This window comes from Triturus cristatus, chromosome 3_2 (genome assembly GCF_964204655.1).
Source record: "Triturus cristatus chromosome 3_2, aTriCri1.1, whole genome shotgun sequence".
In the NCBI taxonomy this organism is placed as follows: domain Eukaryota; kingdom Metazoa; phylum Chordata; class Amphibia; order Caudata; family Salamandridae; genus Triturus; species Triturus cristatus.
The window spans coordinates 219,672,146-219,681,591 of record NC_140584.1 but is presented as its reverse complement, the minus strand read 5'-3'; positions in this window follow the sequence as shown (position 1 = coordinate 219,681,591).

The window sequence follows — 9,446 nt, the reverse complement described above, 5'->3', positions numbered from 1 at the left end:
GATGTTCTACCAGAGCAGTAGCATTCCTCAACGCAAGCATCAGGCTTCTCAGCGCAAGCGATAATGGCCCTCCATGACCGGATACATTCAGAAATCACGCCCACAAGTGGTCTAGCATATGGTTTTCCTAGCTTGCAAACTTAATGTTGGCGAGCCTTGCGAGAGGAAAAACTCTGCGCAACTTTGCAGAGTTTTTCAGAATGGGCAAAACTATGCGGAGTGGAGTTCACTGCCCACCCATAAAGAGCATCATGGGAATTCTGGAAGAGAACATCAGGGGGAAGTGGGATCTTCTCCTGACATGTCTTTTGTTTGCAAGTAAGAGATTCCGCAGGGGGGGGGTAGGATTCAGTGTCTTTGGACTTCTATATGGACACCTGTTATGTAGCCTACTCAACTTAGTCAGAGAAGGATGGATAGAAACATCAGAGTCTCCACAAAAAGGATGTGGTGGACTGTGTGACTGGCCTCAGGATGTTGATGGCACAACAAATGAGTCAGTCAAAGGAAATCATCAGCCCAGCCAAGAGCTGAAGAAGAATGGTATGACCAGAATGCTGTGCTAACTGGGAATAAGGAAGATCAGGAGGTGTTGGAGCTAAAGCATATTTTTCCCAGGGCTTTGGAGGACAAATAGTGTGGGCCATACAAGGTAATTCAGAAGTTTTCTGAGGTAAAGTACTTCCTGGACACAGGTGCCACAAGGGAATGCAAGAGGGTGTTCCATATCAACAGGCTGAAGCCTTACCTCAAGAGAGATTACACAGTGAATGTCATGGGTATGGCAGAGGAAGTAGAGGAAGACAGTGATCCTATTCCTGACTTGCTGCATAATGACATGAAGTATAGTACTGTAGAAGGGGTTCAGTTAGAGCCCAGGTTAGCACCTGGGCAGCAAAGAGTATGTAGAGAAGTGTTGGGATGGTTTGCCAACTTCTTCTTGCTGACTCCATGGTTGACACCTGCCTGTGTGGATGACATACACACGGGTAACAATCTGCCAGTAAAGTGCAGAATGTATGAAATCTCTGACCGGGTTCAAGGATGCATTTAGGAGGAGGTTGCCAACATTTTAGACCTGGGGGTGATTAAGAGATCTAATATTCCTTGGTCTAGCCCCTGTGATACTAGTATCAAAGCAAGGGTCTAAAGATTTGTGGGTACGTGTGGACTGCCGAGCCCTCAATTAGGCAATCAAAATCAATTTCTACCCAATTCCCAGAGCGGATGAGCTTGTGGATCGGTTCACTCTAACCTTCAATCTGACAGTGGACATTGGCAAATTGCTTTGTCACCAAATGCTAATGTGAAAACAGCGTTGTCTACTCTAGAAGGGCTATGTCAGTTTAAATTGATGTCCTTTGGGTTGAAGAATGCTCCTGTCACTTTTCAGTGTCTGTTGAATCATGTTCTCACAGAAATGAAAGCCCTATCTGGATGATATTGCCGGGTTCAGCAATTCATGGCAGGACCGCCTGAGGCCCTTAGAACAGGTGGAACCAGGTTGCAAAACTGACCATCAAGGTAACCAAGTGTGCTCTGTAGTCTACCTAGGGCATGAGTTGGGTATTTGGAAGATTCACAACTTGAATGCCAAGATTCAGTCGGTGATGGAGTGGAATGTGCCTACTTCCCAGACTGAAGTGAGGGTTTTTTTAGGGCTCACCGAGTATTACAGAAACATTGTGGCAAACTCTGGAAGTATAATTGCCCAATTGGTTGCTTTGATATCTAAGAAGCAGACCAGGAAAGAGTGTCAGAGAGCATTTGAGAAACTGAAGAAGGTGCTATGCACTGCACCTGTACTGAAAGCATCTGACTACAGTCAACTAGTCCCTAGTAATGTGCACTACAGGTGCCCAGGGTCTGTAAAGTAAATGCTACTTGTGGGATCGCAGCACTGATTGTGTCGCCTACTTAAGAAGCCGCCTAACCATGTCCCAGGCTTGCCTTTGTAGGGCCTGCGCATGCAGTTTGCTGTCGTTATTACTTGACAGGTAAAACTACTTGTCAAGCCCAGAACTTCCCCTTTTATCACATATGAGTCACCCCTAAGGATGGCCCTTGGCACCCCAGAGGGCAGGGTGCTATGTAAACAAAGGGAAGGGCATGTGCTCATACGCTTTGCATGTCCTGGTAGTGAAAAACAGCATTTTCTGTTTTTCACTACAATGAGGCCTACAATCCTCATAGACCAGCATTGGGAATTCCCATACCTGCTTCTAAATGGTAATTCCTGATCCCAGGAGAGTAGCTTTATCATGTTTGGTATGGGTGGAATAGTAGTGACAAATGTACTTTGCTGGTAAGGTTGGATATAACACTACTAGTGCATAAATGCCACTTACAGACAGGGGGCATTTTTCTGCTCTTAATTTTGCTCTGTGTGACCTCAAGCCTGTCTCCAATACACTTCTGGATGGGGTGACAGATCAAATTCATGCATTCCACCCTGACAGCCATGAACCCAGGAAGGCCAGGGGTGGATGAACACCCCTCTGTATAAATCTACATTCCGATGGCTAGCCAGGTCAGACGGGAGGAAAGGGGCCTCAAACCATGACATCAAGGAGCAATGACCTGTCCTCACACAAATGGCTGGTGATCCCCACATGTAACCTAGCAGACAGGACTGTCTTGAAAGGGATACTTGTGCACTTCAAAACCACTCTTTGAAGTTAACCCCTCATCAAAGGCACATTTGTGTAGAAGGACTGGGTCTCTGACCCTCCCAAGTCAGACACTTCTGGACCTACACCGAATCGCTGTCAGAAGAATTGTGGTGCTGCTCAAAGGACTCAACTAGACTGCTTTTCTGGAAGGACAGCTTTCCTGCTTGTTGTCCTGCTGTCTGCTGCTCACTGGCTCTGTTGGAAGAAGAGCTGGACTCTACCTTTCCTACAAAGTGATCTCCAAGGGCTTGTTTCCTTGCCTCCCTATTCTGAAGTCTCAGGGACACAAAATACTTCCTGCAGTTCAGCTGGTGCCTCTGGACTCTGCCTTCTGTGAGTCCTAATCCTGCCTGAGGTGCCCTCTCCAACTTCTGGGCCTCAGAAGTGGGTTCTGCGGCTGAGTTTCTGCCAAATCCAATGTGACATAGCGTGAAGCCCCACAAAGCCTCAATGCACAGCTGACAGTTCTGGGAACTGATGCCGGACGACGTAAAGCTCCACAAAGCTTCATCGCACAGCTTCCTGGAACTGATGCCGAACAAAGTAAAGCCTTACAGCACAGACTGCGCTCCGGGATCCAAGGTACTGCGTTCAGCTGACCCAAGTGGGTCCCTGTAACAGGCCTATGTTGCTTCGCGGTTGTCCAAATCTTTGGATTTGCACCGGTCCCTCTTGACCTGAACTAACATTTTTAGTGCAGCCTGCTTCAAAGTGCTTTATTGCATTTATTTCTTCAACAGTCAATATCTCGACTTCTAATTGATGGATTTCAATCATTTGGTCTTGTTTTACTCATATAAATATTCTCAATGTTTCTAAACTGTTGTGGAATCCTTTTGTGGTGTATTTACTCTGTCATTGTATTGATGATTGCACTAATACTTTGCACATTTCCTTCTAAGTAAAGCCTGCCTGCTCTGTGCTAAGCTATCAGGGAGTGAGCACATGATAATATGGAATTGTGTTGTGACTTACCCTGACTAGAATTGTGGTCCCCACTTGGACAGGGTGCATAACTCTGGCAACTAGAGACCCAATTATTAACAGTATACTTCTTTGCAATAGTTAGATTTTTTGGTTGAACACAGAACCGTATTGTGCAATGGGAATGCTGATGGACTTTCCCCCTGGTTTTATCAATCTGATCATCCACCCTCTCCTGATTACAAGTTGGTTCAGGGCGCTCTGTTCTGGAAGGGGCGTTTGTTGGAAAGGAAAAGTCCACTGCATGGTAATAGATGTGTACCCCTGACCAGAGTGCCCAACTGTATGGATGTCTGAAACCCTAATGCTAATTTTTGATGTCATATCAAACATGAGGAGCAGGGTCAAGAATGATTTGCATATGGCTGGGTCCAAACTGAGATGGCATGGTGGGCAAAAAAGGATGGATTGGAATGTGGCCTGAGCAATTGCCAGTGGCTGAGATTAATTCACGCATTCTATCCACCACCTTTGTTTTTGTATTTGCCACCCTAAATGCGCCGGGTATGCCCAGACATGGGTCCTGGGCTCACTGTGCCACTGGAACCAAGCTATATCTGTCTGAAGAGCCCTAACTAGGGTGCAACCAATCTTAGGTTGCTTGTGTACCGATTGAGGGAGGGCCTGCCTTGGTAGTTAGGAATGAACTGTTCCCAGGAGAAGCAGGGTCAAGACTGATTTGCATATGGCTGGGTCCAAACTGAGATGGCATGGTGGGCAAAAAATGTTGGATTGAGATACGGCACAATCAATTGCCAGTTTTTGTATTTGCCAACATAAGCGCACCAGTTATGCGCAGGATTGGGATCAGAACTCACTTATCCAATGGAACCAAGCTATACCTGACTGAAGAGCCCTGACTAGGGCAAAACTGGTCCTAGGTTGCTTGTGTTCTGTTTCAGGGAGGATCTTGCTTGGCAGTTTTGGCTGGACTGTTGCCAAGAGGAGCAGGGTCAAGACTGATTTGCACACAGCTGGGTTCAAACTGAGGTGGCATGGTGGGAAGAAAATGATGGATTGCGATGCGGACTATAGTAATTGCCAGTGGATGAGATTAATTCAAGCATTCCACCAGTCACCTTGTTGTTTTTGTATTTCCTGCCTTAAGTGCACCGGCTATATCCAGATGTGGGTCCTGGGCTCACTCTGCCACTGGCACCAAGCAATATATGGCTGAAGAGTCCAAACTAGGGCAAAACTAGTCCTAGTTTGTTTTTATTATGGTTCAGGGAGGACCTGGCTTGGCAGTTCGGGCTGGACTGCCCCCATGAAGAGCAGGATCAAGACTGATTTGCATATGGCTGGGTCCAAACTTAGGTGGCATGGTAGTTAAAAAATGATGGGTAGCGGAGCAACCCTGAGTAATTGCCAGTGGCTGAGATTATTTCAAGTATTCCATCCATCACCTTTTCGTTTTTGCATTTGCTGCCCTAAGTGCGCTGGGTAAGCCCAGACCTGGGTCCTGGGCTCACTGTGCCACTGGAACCAAACTATTCCTGGCTGAAAAGCCCTAACTAGGGAGAAACCAGTCCTAGGATGCTTGTGTTCTGGTTCAGGGCGGACCTGGCTTTGCAATTCAGGCCAGACTGTTCCCATGAGGAGCAGGGTCAGAAGATTTGCACATGGCTGGGTCCAAACTGAGGTGACATGGTGAGAAAAAAAACAATGGATTGGAAAGCAGCCGGAGCTGTTGCCAGTGGCTGATATCAATTCAAGCATTCTATCCATCACCTTGTTGTTTTCGCTGCCATAAGTGCACTGGTTATGCCTAGGCTATGGTCCCGGGCTCACTGTGCCACATGAACCAAGCCATACTTGCCTGAAGAGTCCTAACTCATTTAAAACTGGTCCTGGGTTACTTCTGTTCTGGTTCAGGGAGGATCTTGCTTGGCAGTTTGGGCTGGACTGTTCCCATGAAGATCGGGGTCAAGACTGATTTGCTTATCGCTGGGTCCAAACTGAGATAGTATGGTGAGCAAAAAACAATGTATTGGGTTGCGTCCTGAGAACTTGCCAGAGGCTGAGATTAATTCAAGCATTCCATCCATTACCTTGTTGTTTTTGCATTTTCTGCCCTAAGTGTGCCTGGCATGCCCAGACGTGGGTCCTGGGCTCACTGTACCAGTGGAACCAAGCAATACCTGGCTGAAGAGCCTTCACAAGGGCAAAACCGGTCCAATGTTGCTTGTGTTCTTGTTCAAAGATGACCTGGCTTGGCAGTTTAGGGTGGACCGTTGCCATGATGAGCAGTCAAGACCTATTTGCATATGGCTTGGTCCAAACTGAGGTGGCATGGTGAGCAAAAATGATGCACTGTGATGCAGCCCTGAGCAACTGTCTGTGGCTGAAATTAATTCAAGCATTCTAGTCATCACCTTGTTGTTTTTGCATTTGCTGCCTTAAGCGCACTGGGTATGCCCAGATGTGGGTTGCAGGCTCACTGTGCCACTGGAACCAAGATATGCCTGGCTGAAGAGCTCTGACTAGGGCAAAACCAGCCCTAGGTTGCTTATGTTCCAGTTCAGGGAAGACGTGACTTGGCATTTTGGGCTTGACTCTTCCCATGCGGTGCAGGATCAAGACTGATTTGCATATAGCTGGATCAAAACTGAGGTGGCATGGTGGGCAAAACATTATGCATTGGGATGCGCCCGAGCAATTGCAAGTGGCTGCAATTAATTAAAATATTCCATCCATCACCTTGTTGTTTTAGCATAGGCAAACATGGATCATGAGTATGTGTCATGATAGAGGCCTGTTTCATGGATTGCAGTCTTGTTGGACCAGGAGGGGTACCCAAAGCGCTACTCTCATAGTGGTGAAAGGCTACTGCCTTCAACAGAAGGTATGCAGCACAAGTGTAGTAGTGGCAGTATACTGTATAGTTATCAGGAGGAGTGAACAAGTCCTTTATAATCTGTGTCACTGGAGTGAGGCCAACCGGTTCTCACAATGTTAATGACCCTCTACTGTGTTCTTAACTAACCCCTTGGCTGACATCAGTTTGGTGTGTAGTGCTGTGCTGCGCATGACTGGTGTTTCAGCACCAGATTTATGTGTGCCTGGGAAGGGTAGAATACAAGGATCATGCAGTACTGTGCAGTGTTCACATGATTAATACATGTGCTGGCTGTATATTTGCCTGTGAATGGTACAATACGCAAATGCAGTAGTGCTGTGCAGCATGTCCATGCTGGATGCATATACTGGGTGTATGTGTGCCTGTGAAAGGTATAATACAGGAAGGAGGTATTGCTGTGCAGTATGTGCATGCTATATGCAGATTTTGGGTGCATGTGTACCTAGGAGTGGTACAATATACAAGGGATACAGCGCTAGGTTGTTATTGCATGTTAAATGTATGTGCTGGATGTATGTTTGCCTGTGAGCCTTACAATACATGAAAAATACAGTGCTGCACAGTGCATTCATGGTAAAGTGTATGTCCTGTGCCTGTGAGGGTCAATGTGTGGACAGTACATTGAGAATACAGTGTTTTGCAGATTGTATGCTCTAGCCGTACAGTGGGTGTACGTGTGCCTGCAGACGGTACATTGAAAGGAGGACCCCGGTTTCCATTTTGAGAGACCCAGGCCTGCATGGTGAAAGCAGGAGGAGGTAGATTAATCCCACCAGACAGATCTGTGCACTGCTGTATTCCTGTAAGCTGAGTGGGGCACACACTGGGGACAGCCAGGCTTTTCATGGCCTTGTAAATATGTGCCCATTTCACACAGAACACTGTGTGAACGGGGCATTCAATGGGTGTTGCTTGAGGATGCTATCATGCAACACCCATTGAATCTGAAGCATTCCCAGATTTACGAGAAATTGTAAACCTGGGAAAGCCTCCGAATGTAACGCCACCCCAGGGGTAGTGTTAGGGAGGCGCAACGAGGAGAAATGTTTTAATTTCTCCTTTTTTTCCTTTTTCTATATGTGCTGCATTCTGCACCACACATAGAAAGAGAAAAATCACCTGAATTTATTGATTTTGTGCAGGAGCGTCTCCCTTCCAGCACAAAATCAATCAGCCCTGCAACACAGGCACCCTTGCATCACCGTGCAAGGGTTCCTGCGTTGGTGCATGGCAGCCCATTGTGCACTGGCACCCAGGAAAAGGACAGGAATTTGGGGTATCTCATTGATACGGCACATTCCTGCCCTTTTGTTTTGATGTAGGACAGTGCAGCAAGTTTCCTTGCAGTGCTGCCCTGCTCCAAAAACCTCATAAATGTGGCACAAGTTTGGACTCTTCACCTGACACCTGTACTCCCAGTATAGCAGGTCACACCTTTCAGTGGATGGGATCTGTCCACTCTAATTTGGGCAACCTCTTCGGCCACTGTACCAGAAAATACTGGAAGAAGGCACCTGTGGTTCTGCTTCTCAAAACTAAAATACCTGTGACCTCAAAACCCTATCCAATTTTTTCCTATATTGCTATTACCCATTCTGATTAAAGTAATCAAAAGAACAATAAATAAACACATTTCACAATATCTTGAAGGTAACAATTTCTTGGACTACTCTCAATCTGGTTTTCACCTGCTTCACTGCACAGAAACTACTCTCATTTCAATAACAGTTGACCTAAGATGTATTTAATAGCAGGGACATTCCACCTCTCACGTATTACTTGACCTGTCAATGGTATATGATACATATCTCATTCCACTCAGATCAAAGCCCTTTTTGAACTTGGGGATTTGTAATTCAGCACTTAAATAGATTTTCTCCTTTCTCTGTAGGAGAGCACAGGCAGTCTATCTACTACCTTTCAAATCTAATGTAGTTTCATTTACTTGCGGGGTTCCTAAGTGATATTCTACTAGCCCTATGCTATACAATGTTCACATTACCCTGTCAGCCAAAGGTACTCATCCCTTTGGTCTTGACAAGATTGCCTATGCAGATGATACTCAGATCATTATTTCTATACTGAAGGATTGCATAAAGATCTAAACAAATTTCACTGCTTGCATGAGCTCTGTTGTTTATGAAATGAACTCTCACTGCATTAAACCTAGTGGGGACAAAACAGAGGTTCTTAGGTTTGGCCGAAAAACAACTCTGTGGTCCAAATCTTGGTGACCAGCAGAAATGGGAATCTCCTAGGCCCCAATTTTCATTGCCAGGAATTTGGGATTCATCTTTAACCAACAAGAACTGTGTCCCCCACTTCATTCTCCAGCTTGTAAGACAGTAATACACTTCTCATAGTCTCTCAGTTGGACTACCAGAAATAGCTCTACCTTGGACTCCCTAATTACCTCTCTCATCACCTTCAGATTATTCAAACTTCTTCAGCCAGACTAATTCTTGGTCACACTGCTCATGCTTCATTGTCTTCGCACCCTGTGTGACCTACATTGGCTATCTATAAAGTGTTGCCTCACATTTAAAGCATTATATTTAGTATATTGACCAGCCCACAATTGTAGTCCCAGGGTTCTTAATCAGAAATTAAAACTTCACATTCGAAGTGCAGCTTTCTGGTCTCTATCAGCCAACTACTATTAGAAATTCTCTGAAACATATCCACATTATAATTTTTTTGTCTAATAATATGTTATTTATAGTAATAAAAGCAATATTACATCAAATAAAACATACAAACCTATTATGCCGATTTCATTACTTCACTATTGGAGCATTTTTAAAATTTTCCTTTTTAAAGTTATAATAATTTTATAAAGTGAACATTCAGAAAGAGGAAAAGAAGGAAAGAGTAAGTACAGAATAAAAGAAGCAAGACATTAGAAGAATTGAATAAAAAGATTAGCAATT